The 14,611-nt window shown below is 41.0% G+C and overlaps 1 protein-coding gene across 1 annotated transcript in view; it reads right to left on the minus strand.

Moving 5' to 3' along the window:
- The window catches only part of LOC309715738 (uncharacterized protein), a gene marked incomplete at its 3' end in the record, with an annotated part of 122,042 nt that overhangs the window by 87,946 nt on the left and 19,485 nt on the right, over positions 1 to 14,611 (minus strand). The window lies entirely within an intron of this gene.

Raw genomic sequence — 14,611 nt, forward strand, 5'->3', positions numbered from 1 at the left:
TGGACAAACTTAAACTTTTGTATATATACTTGTTACATCTCTGGAGCAACTCTGGACTAACAGACTTAAGATGTGTTATTGTATCCTGGGGCTACACCTGAATGATTTCCTGCTTCAATGCCAGATGCTAACAGCAGCTACAGACAGCTGCTGGCTGAGAGTCTGAGGAGCAGCGGCACAGTGATGATCTTGAACCAATCAAATCAAACCCAAACAAGGCTCTGAATCTAACTAGATGCCTGTCATGCAGCTATCTATGAAGTGGAATTGATGAATTTTCTGCTAATTTTTCCTCCTGTTTTTTTGCTGCACAAATTCAATTTAGGTCTTAGATCTTATTGCTTCCATGGTTACTGTACATAAGTAGAAATTTTAGGAATTTACTTATTAATTTTTCTGATCAAATCCAAGGTGAACCTCTTCTCATCTGTGAAAAGCACAGATTGGACTTGCTAACTCTGGTATTTCATGGCAAATTCAAACAATTCATTGTGTATCCTGTTCCTCCTTGCACAAAGGAGCAGACGGCCCTGTCCAGCTCTGTTAGAGTAACTGCCTGTCTCCTGAAATATCCTCCATACTCTTGATACTGTACTGGGAGACACAGCAAACCTTCTAGCAAAGGCCTGTATTGATGTGTGATGCGCTAGTATCACTCCATGATGCCAGTAGTGACAATGAACCTAAACAAATGCAAAACTAGTAAAAAATAAATAAATAGTCAGAAAAGAAAGAGAGGAAAAAACGTGAGTGGCCTCCACCTGTAGAACCTTTCCTGTTTTGCGGTTGTGTCGTTGATCCTCCTCGGGTGCACCTGTTTTTAATTTCATTAACACCAAAGCAGCTGAAACTGATTAACAACCCCCTCTGCTACTAAACTGACCAGTTTAACGACTTGATGCTATAATCTGATAATTTATTTAATATTTTTGAGCAGTGTGCTACATGATAGTAAAAGCTTATACTTGTGTCTTGTTGAATTTAATTGGCTACATCCACAAAGAGTAGTAGCACATGTAAGCTGATCACGGTCTGTACATTCTAGTGGAGCTAAATTTAGAAATTATTGTGACTTATTTCAACTGATATTAGGGTTCCTTGCACCTGCTGCACCCCTGGCTGCGTTCATTTTTCTGTGAATGTGTGGAGTCACCCTACTTTGTAGCATAACAGCAGTGTTTCTTTCATTATTGTTCTCTGTACTTTTTCCCTGCTTGTCTTCTACAAAGCAGATGTATAAGCCAGGTACATTCATTAGAATTGAAACAAAGCCATAGTTCGTATATGTGAGGATATTTTATCTTGGCAACATCTGATAGAAATGTCCTCCAACGAGCTGCTTTATCATGAAAGTTTTAAATGACTTTAAGTGCATTTCACAGCTTGTACTTTTCCCATTTTTACTTGAGTAAAGAAGTAGCAGTACTATTAGTAGTTGAGATTTTACCACATTATTTTTTAACACAAGTATCTGAACTTCTACTTGGTGACAAATGTGTATAATTTTGCCTCCTCTGTTAATATATATTGCAGTGGATGGTGAAGGGCTCACTATCACCAGTATAAGGTAGAGGTCGCCTTAGAATCGTCGGTTAGCCATCCACATCAAAGATTCAAAATCCAAAGGCATTTCTAAGTCTTCTTCATTAAAACTTTAGTTTTCTCTCTCCATGCCACAGAATGCAAAGTAATAAAAATGTATAACCCTGCAGAATGTAAGTGCCAGCTCCCTGAGTAGCATGTCGACACTTACTTAAAGTAGCTGCAAAAAAAGAGCCACAACGCACATACAAAAAAAGAGTGTGCATTTTTGATCAGAACATGTTTATCAAAAATAAATGTACAAAACAGCCCTGACTGGGGAACAAACGAGGCGAGAGTTTTATTATTCAATTTTGAAGATGAAGATAAAGTAACATCGGCGATCAAAATGAACAGCGTCCCAGCATCCCAGGGATGATAAAAAATTGATTTGGAACACACCAAACAACATTTGGGACCAGTTCTGGATGATTAGACTGCACGCTACACAAATGATACAAATGAGTAATTCCTCAAAACCATCAGGCGTAGACATTTGGTGGGATGAATTTTATGGCACCTTTTTATGCCAATCAAACAGGAGGAAACAAAACGTATCGCCCTACTTCTGCAGGTTGAGCGGAGCTTTATTAAAGCAGGAAGTTTGAAAAAAAAAAAAGGTAAAATAATGGCGAAAACACTGGGATGAAGGTTAGCGAGGAAAGAGGAGAGTATTAAGTGATGTGGAGACAGCGAGCTCGAGCACATTTCTCCTGAAGTATATGCTCGCCCTGAGTATCGAGGCATCTGCTATGCTAATGTAACCTTCTCATTTACAAGAATAAGTGGTAGATGTGTGCAGATGTTTAATTCATGGTAAACTAATGACTGCAAATGAGGCTAAACTCCAAAAGAAAACATTAACCTGTTTAGAACATCAAAAATAATGATGCAACATATGCTCAGGACCGTGATGACTCTTTCATGCTAGCCTGTGGTATCCTCTGCTCTTCACTGGCTCTTGTCTTTTCCTTAAGCCTTACAGTTCATAGATTTGTTATTAAGGCCTTCTTATGATATTTGCTTCCACTTTACTGAGCTTTACTGTGAGTTTCAGCCAACACGTTCTCATCCCAAAACGTAACATACTGACGCTATCTGACAAACCGTCGGTATGTTACACATTCACAAACATGAGACACGTTTGGAATGAATCTAGACATCTACATTTATTTTACTTACTAATCAAGAATCGCTTCGGAAAATGTATCTAATACGATTAGGGTTGTGGTTAAGGTTAAGGTTCGAATTGGGGCTGGAACACACGGCTGGAACGTGAGTTACTGCCGGGAGCATCATTCTATTAGATTCCTTCCACAATCCAGGGTGTATCATAAGGACGCGGTTACCTTTCGCGTTACTATGAGACGCATCGGGATGTGACAAATTGTCAGTATGTTACGCGTTGGGAACGAGAGCGGTTCAGTACATCATTTAGATGCAAGACTAAAACTTTATATTTTTGGTCAACTTTGCTCACTTTTCAAGCATTTGGTTGCTTCTACTGCTTTCATTTCCTGATATCTAAATGAGACAACAAACATCTTTCGTTGGCAGTGTGCATTCGAGCTGCAAATGTCCTGTGAGTTTGTTGTAGCTACTAAAAGGATCATAGCATGATTAGAGAATGTTGGAAATTGATTTCTTGTGACGTTTGGCCCCAGTAAAGCTCAAAAGAAGTCATCCTTGGTTTTGAAATCATTTCTCAAAGTTAGAGGTTTGTTTGGCCCGATAATCCTCCTTCTCCACAAAGATGCGATCCAGAGCAGAAGCGTGTCGCTAAGGACTGGAACGGTCGGGGTCGAGTTTATTCTGTGGAGATGACTCCACAGTGTTTCACATTTTGATCCACTGAAATCTGAAGGCAATCTCTTTCTATTTGCCTCCTTATGCACACCTGAGGCAGTAACACCTGCTACTACCTTACGCTGATATGTCTTAGCCCGCCCCAAACCTTTGCTCCTTTAGCCTCTCTATAATGGTGTTTGGTGACCACTTGGAGCTACTACAGACAGCCTTCTTTTGACAGAATTGTTGTTATTCAGAGTATTTTGCAAAATTGTATCTATGATGAAACTGCTTTTGTATTTTTGTGAGAAAAGCTTGATTTCTTGATCTTCTGATCATGTGGTAATCTTTAGTCTTCTGGAAGTAATAGATGGAAGACTGAAAGTGCTGAAAAAACATGCTGATCAATTTGAATAGTGACACTTTTATTCATTGAGATTCTTTGTTGTTCATTATCTCATCTTCTACTTGACTCAGATCCATATTTATGACAGCTGGCTGAAAGCTGATGTACTTGAACTTGCTTCTGTTGAGTTGATCCAATCTATCTGAGTATTGAGGTGTTGAAAGTTCAGAAATCTGTTTCAAAGGAAAGGCGATTTGATGCTGTTGTAGCCTTTTGTAGCCTGGTTTCACATGGCTGATTTCCCATGGTTGGTGACCTAGAAATAGGGCAGAATCTGAAATATTGCCCCCAAGCACCAGACATGGACAACAAATAAGTGAAAGCTGACATGTTATATCCTCAGTCTATTAAAAAGACTCAAATTTCATGCAATATAAAGTGTTTCTCAGCTAATGTTTAGCCAGCGGTCTGTTAGTTAAAATTCTAAAAGATGCCTCGATAGCAAATACAGTAGCCGTCAAGGTTAACAGGACAAATATGCTTTAAAAGTTCAGTAGATATCAAGTCCAGGCCAGAGTTTCATAAGTTTAAAATGGAAACATTTAACTGACACTTTCAATGTGAAATTAAATGGTTATAATCAGAGAGCCACACAACACACTTCAAATACAAAATATATTTCCATAGTCGGTCTCATTGGTGTGGGAAAGATAATGCAAAGTCTTATAGGGACATTTAGTTTCCTGGAAATATACAAATATATGTTGTTTTTTTTTTACATTATAGGGTTTGATTTTATTATAATTTCAGCCAAGCAGTCACTACAGTCAGGTAGGCAATGAGTAAAATTTCTGTTTTCAGGCATATTTGGACAATGTTTAAAGCCCAGTTACCCGAATACTAAATTCCTGATCTCTCTGTGTGGATTAACAGTTGGTAGCTTTTAGAAGCAGGTGCAGTTTAAGGCAAAATATTCCCTCAAACCAGCCAAGTATGGCATAAAGATCTGGTGGAAATATGATGCCAAAACTCATTTTACAAAACTGTGCTGAAAACCACTGATGCTCACATTATTAGAAATGTTTGCATCTATTATAGATGGAGGAAATGTAGGCAGGGTTAGCTCATTGATTGTATTTTGTATTGTAACACTGGTTAGACATTCTGGAGCAGTTAGCCAAGCCAGGCAGGGTTGTTCTGACTATGCCACCAACTGCACAGTCGTCCTGTTGAAAGTGTGACTATATTACAACACTTTAAGGTAATTTGTCAAAGGTGTGCATGTGCCGAGAATAGTGAACCTTGGGATGAGGCAGCCACACACAAAGACTTTGCATGACCAGTTCAGCAAATATCACACATGGGTGCTCATGCACACACATGCAGTGGTGTGCAGGCAGAAATATGGGGGGTGCAGGCAGCCAAATGAGTAAATATCACAAACACGGGGACACGCATCTTTGCACAGCCACGTGCACTACATGAGCAAATATCAGCTGTAAAAAAATGTGATAGGCAGGAGGAAAAATCCATTTGTGGGTAGACAGGGAAAAGACATCCCGTTCAGAAGTTATGAATAATGTAACACAGTAATCACAGCCACTGGTAGAACCTTCTCACTGCACATATTCTTACTTGAATTTTCCTTCTGTGACTTCTCAGGATGTGTTTCATGACAACGGCTTACTCGAGAATAACGTTGTAACTGCTCGCAGCTCTGAGGATACATCGGTTTAATTGGGGTGTTGATTTTTTTTATTGTAAAAGGACACAATTATAGTGGAGCCAAGCACCCGCCCTCATGAACCTTCAGCAGTACTGAGGCATTCATCTGCCTTACTAGATGCTTACTTATTGCCAGACTATCGAGGCGCATCCACTGCTTAGGTTTCATGTTACCTTCAGCTGAACTTTAGAACCCAATCTTTCATTGATAGACAACTGGCCATGTCAGCACTTTTTACACTAAGTTCTTTAAAAATCTATAAGGGCTTTGATGGCACTATAAGGGAAGACTTTAATCCAGAATTCCATAATTTAAAGCTAATTTACAATTGCTACCAGCAGAATGTGGTAGTAAACCACTTATTCTGATCGTTTTCAGGGGGAGGACACACTTAGATGCACAGAGTTACAGTTAGAATATTAAGTGTTACTATGATTTGGGAAAAATCCTTCAATTCCACTGTTAACCCAGTGGCCAACTCATTAGGACACTATTCAAAGTAAACTTTATTGTCATCTGTATCCAGTGCAGCATACAGAGAGACGAAACGACGAGGCTCCGGTTACATCAGTGCAACAAAAGCTAATAAAAAGAAGAAGAAAATAAATATACGCTTAAGTCTTAAGAGATTGAGAGAAGTTACAATTAGAATTTACAATTTACAGTTTGGGGTGGTTTAAAGTGTAGCAGCTTGTAAACCTGGAGTAAAAAAATTATCCATAGATTTTTTTTGTTGGAAAGTTAATAACAAGATAAAATGGTGACGTTTGTCACAATGAAGAGACCTTTAAAAATCCAACCTGTCATGTTCAAGTTAATAAAATAAATCCGGCTTTACAGGCTCCAGGGTATAAATTAGCTTCCAGACTGCTAAAAGCATACATCTGGTCAACAGTGTTTTCAATATAAAGCTACAGAGTGGTTGTGAGTCTGAAGGGAAAGTGGGTTTGTTTATAGCTCTGAAGACCAGTTGTCCAGTTCCTGCTTCCACCAGTCTGTATGTTACAGAGTGCAGATGTATTCATCTGCCTGCATTCTGGATGTTTAGGCTTCTGGTCTATTCTTTGTATAACTTTTGTCCATGAAAATTCAATTATGTTGTTATCATTCAAGCCCAATGATTTTCTCCGAGCCAATGAAATTCTGTTCCTTGTGTCATTCTGCCTTTCAGATTCTGACTCGCTTCTTCCGGCTCCACCTCATCCTGATCAGCACAAGTGTCAAGACTCTCCTACTTCTATTGTTTGACTCTATTCTGCTTTGTAGCTTCTTCTGATTCTAATCGCCAATTTATTACTTAAACGCTATAATTCAGTAAATGAAATGAAGTTATTTTAAATGATCTCACCTCTGAGCCAAGCCTCTGCTATAATTTGAGCTAATTACTGAGCAGCTAACCTTAGGCTGAGAGTAAGTGAAACCTCCTTAAAGACACCATTGCTCCTTTCATTCTTCATGTGGCCACTGGAGGTCACTTACCTTTAAAACTACTTTTAGACTGCTGTGTCATGTGTGTCTTAGAGGGCGTTTTTATGTTCATACATGAACTTTTAACTAATTTGTGACAATTTGTTTGGGAGATTTTCCACAGTTGTTCATTCTCAAGTGTGGCCCACAGCAGGAGACACTCTGAAGAAGTGTTCATTCTACTGGAAACATGTAAGGTCGAGGAGATGGAGTTTCCTGTATAGACTGTACAGGAGGCATGCACTGGACTGTTGTTTAGGATGTTCTGTTCAAACAGAGAGCTGACAGGTGAAACACAGACTAACGCCCGACATGACTGTGTCTTACATTTGTGTCCTCAGATGAACCTCCGTCTGCTGATATCCATACAAGTTCATGTGTGACAGTGGTTTCAGACACAGAGAGACCCTAGAGTTGCAATAAGTCTGTAAATGTGCTTAAGTCCATTGTTAGCTCACTGCTGCCTTGTGGTCTGTTGAACTGGCAAATACAGCAGAGTGAAGAATAACAACATAAGACAGAGTCATCTGCTTTCTAATGACTGCAACTAGTTGTTATTAGTCTGTTTACTATATACTGTATGGAAACTGGATACATAGGGTGGGCCATAGAGAACTGAAATCAGACAAAAAGTAAACAAACATTTGCCATCTTCATGCTTTTATGACAAGCAGGGAGGTTTTACAAGCTGTTCCAAGCCGTGTTGCAGATGTGCAGAATCCAAACAACCAGTCAAAACCTGGAGAGGCTCACAGGCTGTACAGTACACTCCAGAAGGAGACCGTCCTCCTCACTCGAGTGTGTTACCTAATTGAACTTTAGCTGCATGAGAGGCATGAAGCTGTATCTCATTAAGGCAGCGAGCATGAAGGATAGATCTCCCTCATATCTGTGTTTTAATTGCCAGCTCTCCTTTATAATCAGATTAGCTGGGAGAGCAGTGAAGAGGCAGATAAGACAAAGGAGTAATTGAATTAGAGGCAAGGCAAGAGGGAGAAGGAGGGAAGAGACCAGACAGGAGAGGATGTTTAAAAGAATGAGACAATAGTACACTGACTGCTTGTTAGTAAGAAATGAGGAGTGCAGGAAATGAAAAAGAAACCCAAAAACTAGAGACAGATGCTCTCTGTCTCTCTGCCTCAGTGTGTTGGTCGGCTCAAAGTCTTGCAAGGTTCATGCGTAAGCGTTGGCTGGGGTTTGGGCATCATTATTCAGTTTATTACAGGGTTATCGTTATAGCAACAGCTCTGTCCGCCTCTTGATAAGATAGTGGTTATCAAACCCACTCATCCTCTGATGAAAGAATTGAGATGGCTGCAATGATCTGATCAGCAGGCAAAGTAAACACAGCTCTGTTTTATTTGTATGGATGCAGGCTGAGTGATCATGCAAGCCTGCAATGAAAAGTCCTGTTGAAAAATCAAGTGCAGTGCGTGCAGTATTAATGTGGCTACACTGGGAACTGCTACACACGACATACAGCACAGAATCATTTCACGAGTTATGTCCCAACTCATTAACAGCAGGTTTTATCCTGAAATCAAGGAAGCAAACAATTTACCAAGTTTGTCACGTTGTCTAAATAGCCTTGCAGGAGGTTGTTATTACTCTGTCATAATATGATTGTGTCTAATGCAAGTGTCTTGCTCTAAATGTAATTTGGGGTTCAGTTCAATTGGCAGGAGGATGCAGATCTGTAGCTGGTTGATAAATGTGTCTGACACGTGTGCCAACCTGTCAAGAGCTGTCTGCTAAGCTTCGCCTCTGCTAACTCGAGTCACTGAGCTGGACCACGTCTAGGCTTGCCTCCTGGAGCATTTTTAGTAAAATATTATAGTAGCCAAAATGCTAACCTCGAGCCTTTAAAAAATTCAAATCCAGTGGGTGAAGATGTTTTGAGATGGAAGAAATTACACTATATATATATATATATATATATATATATATATATATATATATATATATATATATATATATATATATATATATATATATATATATATTAGGGGTGCAACGATACACAAAATTCACGGTTCGGTTCAGTTCGATACTTTGGTGTCACGGTTCGATATTTTTTCGATACAAAAAAAATGTTCATGCCTTTTTAATTTGTCATTTATTAAAATTATAAATATATATTTTAACACAAAAGTACAGTTTTTAAACTTAACCCTAACCCTTGTGCGTGTTTTTTATTTTGACAGCGAATACGCACCTGTGGACCACTTATGTGCAGCCCTGGTTATTTAGCTCGTCATATTGCAGCCACAGAAATTCTTTTGTCCATGAAACCATAAAGCTGCACTTTCTTTTTGCCTTATAGTCTGATTTGTCATAACTTCTCCGTTTTGTGGTAAGCTTTTCTTTGGCTGTCACTTCTTCACCCTGACCTGTCTTATTTGGCTCAGCAGAACTAAAATATATATCTGTCTGTGAAGGTTCTCAATCATCCAGGTCATCGTAGTGAAATATATATCCTGCCGCACTCACATAAGCTCAGCGATTCTCTGCGCGATCAACCTCTCACATGTTTAAGCTGCGGGAGATTTCACTTGTCATGTTTGCATAGTAAGCTAACAATTAATAAGACGATGTCAGAGGAATTGGTGCGCAAATTATCATCACTCACAGATCAGTGCTGTCGCTCTCTATACACAGTTCGCGCGATTGCAAAGTGAAAGCAAAAAAACAAGCGCAAATTCAAACACGATTTCAATATGTCACATATTGACAGTGGCTCACCCAATGACATAATTACCCAGCTACATTTCTGAAAGAATGCAAAAGCATTGACATATATTTTTCCTTCCTACAATAGCCCGGCAGGCAGGGCAGAGATAGCCCCGGGACGTCGGGCTAGCGATATTGCGAGCCCTGTATCTGATTGAGGAATCACTCATCTTTGGAAAAGAGAGTTTATTACAGAGAAATGTCTCTTTCCAAAATAAAAGCTATACTATCCGCTTCTTCTGGGCTCTATTCTCAGCAGCATATTAAACATATCAGGTCTCCATAAGGAGAATCCTGTGCTAACAGCTGTCTAAATGACTCGGCTAAAGTTTGTAGCATGCTTGTTGTTTTTGTCTTTGCACTAGGATGATGTCGGCGTAAATGTGCAGTCATATTCGTTGTGTTCCCACTAGTGCTTTCAGGTTAATCTCGTTGAAATGACCTTAACGCCACAACACGGCAAATCTCCGTTAACGAGCTACCGCCAATCGCCCCGTGCATGGGGCTAGACGGCCAACACGTTAACGAGCTAACTGCGCTAACACACTAGCTCCCACCCATGTAATTGAGCATTGCATGGCACATCCAACATACTGTTTTACTTTAGTCCATGACTCGCTTACCTTCAGGGTCATACGTCACATGAAAACCAAAATAATTCCAAACGCCAGATCTGAATGAGGGTGGGGAGGTCCACTTCTGTCTCGCTAGCTTGCCCTGCGCTCTTCCTTCTGACCATGCTGTCTGTGTTGAGTGCTCAGTGAATCTGCGTTCGACTACTCCGCCTAGGCTGCACTCTTGAGCCTAGGCGGAGTAGTCAAATGCAGATTCACTGAGCGCTCAACACATACAGCATCGTCAGAAGGAAAGTTGATAAAATAAATTACAAATTTTGTATTGTTCTTTTTTTTTTCTCCCCTTTGGTTTTCTTTCTTTCTCTCCCCCTCTTTCTTTCATTCTTTCCCCCTGTCCTATCCCACAGTCATGTCTGTCCCGTTTGCAACTGAAAATAAAATAAATTCATAATTATAATAAAGGTCAATCAAATGGACCAATATGATGATCCACTTGGTAAAATAAATCCTCTTGGCATCTTTCTTGGCCTCAAGACAACAATTCTGACGGCTATAGATCCAAACGGGACACAAAAAAAAAAAAAAAATTGAAAAAAAAAAAATTGAAAAAAATTGTATTGTTCGATACATATGCGTACCGAACCGAAAGCACTGTATCGAACGGTTCAATATCGATACGAATATCGTTGCACCCCTAATATATATATATATATATATATATATATATATATATATATATATATATATATCCGTAGCCAGTCTTGTTAATGATCTCACTGAGGGGGTTCAGGCCTATGCAGAACAGCAGTGGGGACAGAGCATCTCCTTGGTAGATCCCGCACTTGATGGTGACTTGTGCTATGGGCTTGGAGTTGGCCTCTAGTGTTTTACGCCACATCCCCATTGAGTTCCTGATGAAGGCTCTTAGGGTCCCATTGATCTTGTAAAATTCTAGGCATTCCAGTATCCAGCTGTGGGGCATTGAGTCATAGGCCTTCTTGTAATCAATCCAGGCAGTGCACAGGTTGGTCAGTCTGGTCTTGCAGTCTCGGCTGACTGTTCTGTCTACCAGAAGCTGGTGTTTTGCGCCTCTGGTATTCTTGCCAATTCCTTTCTGTGTCCCGCTCATGTATTGACCCATGTGCCTGTTCATCTTAGCCGATATGATGCCTGACAGGAGCTTCCATGTAGTACTGAGGCAGGTTATTGGTCGGTAGTTGGAGGGGACCGGTCCCTTCTTGGGGTCCTTGGGGATCAGGACCGTCTGACCTTCGGTTAGCCATTCCGGGTGTCTCTCGTTAACTAGCAGCTGGTTCATTTGTGCTGCCAGACGCTCTTGGGGTGCAGTCAGCTTCTTTAGCCAGTAGGCGTGAACCATGTCGGGCCCTGGTGCTGTCCAACTCTTCATACTGGAGACCCTTTCTTGGATATCTGCCACTGTGATGGTTACTGGACCCTGTTCAGGGAGGTCGCTGTGGTCTGCCCTCAGATCCACTAGCCACTGAGCATTGCCGTTATGGGTTGCGTCCTTCTCCCATATATATAGATCATTAACAAGACTGGCTACGGATACCGACTATGGAACGGAGCAGTTGTCAGCCACCTCCTGTACATGGATGACATCAAGCTGTATGCCAAGAGTGAACGAGACATCGATTCACTCATCCACACTACCAGGCTATACAGCAATGACATTGGAATGTCGTTCAGACTGGAGAAGTGTAGTCGGATGGTAACAAAGAGAGGGAAGGTAGTCAGAACTGAGGGGATTGAACTACCAGAAGGCAACATCGCAGACATAGAGGACAGTTACAAGTACCTGGGGATCCCGCAGGCGAATGGGAACCATGAAGAGGCCGCTAGAAAAGCTGCAACCACCAAGTATCTGCAGAGGGTCAGGCAAGTCCTGAGGAGTCAGCTGAATGGTAAGAACAAGATCCGGGCCATCAACACGTACCGTGATCAGGTACCCTGCTGGGGTAATAGGCTGGCCAAAGGAGGAGATAGAAGCCACTGACATAAAGACAAGAAAGCTCCTTACCATGCATGGAGGGTTTCACCCCAAGTCCAGCACCCTGAGGCTGTACGCTAAGTGGAAGGAAGGGGGCCAGGGACTGGTGAGTGTCAGCACCACAGTCCAGGATGAGACAACGAACAGTCAAGAATACATTGGGAAGTGACCAACTGACCGAGTGCTCAGTGAATACCTCAGGCAGCAGAAACCCAAGAAAGAGGAGGGAGACGAGGAACCATCATGGAAGGACAGGCCCCTGCACGGTATGTACCACCGGCAGATAGAGGAGGTGGCTGATATCCATAAATCCTACCAGTGGCTGGACAAAGCTGGACTGAAAGACAGCACAGAGGCACTAATCATGGCAGCACAAGAACAAGCTCTGAGTACAAGATCCATAGAGGCTGGGGTCTATCACACCAGGCAAGACCCCAGGTGCAGGCTGTGTAAAGATGCCCCAGAGACAATCCAGCACGTAACAGCAGGGTGCAAGATGCTAGCAGGCAAGGCATACATGGAACGCCATAACCAAGTGGCCGGCATAGTGTACAGGAACATCTGTGCCGAGTATAACCTGGAAGTCCCGAGGTCAAAATGGGAGATGCCCCCAAGGGTGGTGGAGAATGACCGAGCTAAGATCCTGTGGGACTTCCAGATACAGACGGACAAAATGGTGGTGGCTAACCAACCGGACATAGTGGTGGTAGACAAACAGAAGAAGACGGCCGTAGTGATCGATGTAGCGGTTCCGAATGACAGCAATATCAGGAAGAAGGAACACGAGAAGCTGGAGAAATACCAAGGGCTCAGAGAAGAGCTCGAGAGGATGTGGAGGGTGAAGTTAACACTTTTATTAGACCTTTTATTAGACCTGGGTCCAGTGGACCCGAACCCGAACACCTTGTATGTAATGTAAATGCGTGGGGGGAGGTACAGTATGAGGTCATTGAAAATTAGTTCGGATTTATGTTCTTCACAGAAAATAAGCCAAAGCCAAAATTAAAATTATTAATTGTTTAATTTTTCTTTTGAGAAAAACTGAAAACGGGTCTCACAGACCCGAACACCATACAAGGGATATATATATATATATATATATATATATATATAATTTGTTGCTCAATTGAATTGTCAAATTTGGAAACATATATATGATTGTATGAAAGCCTTGTATATGCCATATACAGTAGATGGGTGATTTCATGAAAGGTTTCATTGGTCCACTTGTCCAAGAACTAATAGGCATTATCCAGTATCTTTATAGTATCATATAGAATACAACAGTTCTGTTGCCTGGAATATTTTGCACCATGCCAAGTGTCTTCTTGAACATAACTCAACAATGGCAATCAGCAAAGGCACTTGGACGAATTTGATTGCAGCACCATGAAGGGCTTACAAGGAGCTGCCTCTTTGACCTGAAATGCTCTATTCATTTGGCAGTATGTGCTTAAATTGGGTGTTGAGTGATGGTTTTTATTTAATTTGTGCTTGAATTTTACTGACCTCTTCTCTTCCAGCAACCTTGAGAGCACATTGCTCTAAACAGCCTGGGTCTGTGATCAGCCAGAAACAGGAAGTGAGTTGATGTCATTATCGGCTGAATTCTGCTTTTACACTTTTAGGAATTTAACAGTTTGGCCAGGACGATTTCTGAAGCAGCCACCTTCATTGCCTAGTTAGAACATTAGTGAGATAAGACATTTAAAAAATGTTCAAATTTGACATTTACATTACTTTTTTTGAAATACTGTGTATACAATATTTGCATGAAATGCATTAGATTTTAGTGCCAAAGTAAACTTTATTTTCATCTTTGCTGTATAGGTACAGTATATGAAGAGACGAGATGTTGAGACTCCAGTTACATTCAGTGCAAAAAACACATCAAACATAAGAAAAATAAGAAATAAATAGCATGATAATAAAGTTCCTTTGTTTATTTTCCCTCTTATTTTATTTATTTATTTATTTATTGTGTGTACAACCAAGAGCAACACTACAAATGGCTTTGAGGAGACAGTGTATCTTCAGTGTCTTCAGCTTCATCTGCAATAAGAACTACAAAGTCACATGAAAGACATTAAATTCTCGGAGAGAGATCAGCTGTGAGATGAAGCTGGAGGCGGCCATTACAGCCGGCTTTTTGCACTCCCCTCCAGTGTGGTGTTACTGATGTATACTGAAGTCTCTCTGGACAGAAGACAGTGTGACAAGCGACGCAGCGCCATCAGCTCCAGAACACCACACGTGTCTGCATAGGGATGCATTTAGGAACTTGTAAGTCACGTGCTTGTTGAAGGTGCTCAGATGCCATTACACAGTTGCTGCAGGTATGCTAGCAAAGCGAACAAAAACAGAGTTGGAGTGTAAAAATACAAATA

The sequence above is a fragment of the Aulonocara stuartgranti genome, assembly GCF_965226115.1.
Source record: "Aulonocara stuartgranti genome assembly, chromosome: 2".
Classification (NCBI taxonomy): Eukaryota; Metazoa; Chordata; class Actinopteri; order Cichliformes; family Cichlidae; genus Aulonocara; species Aulonocara stuartgranti.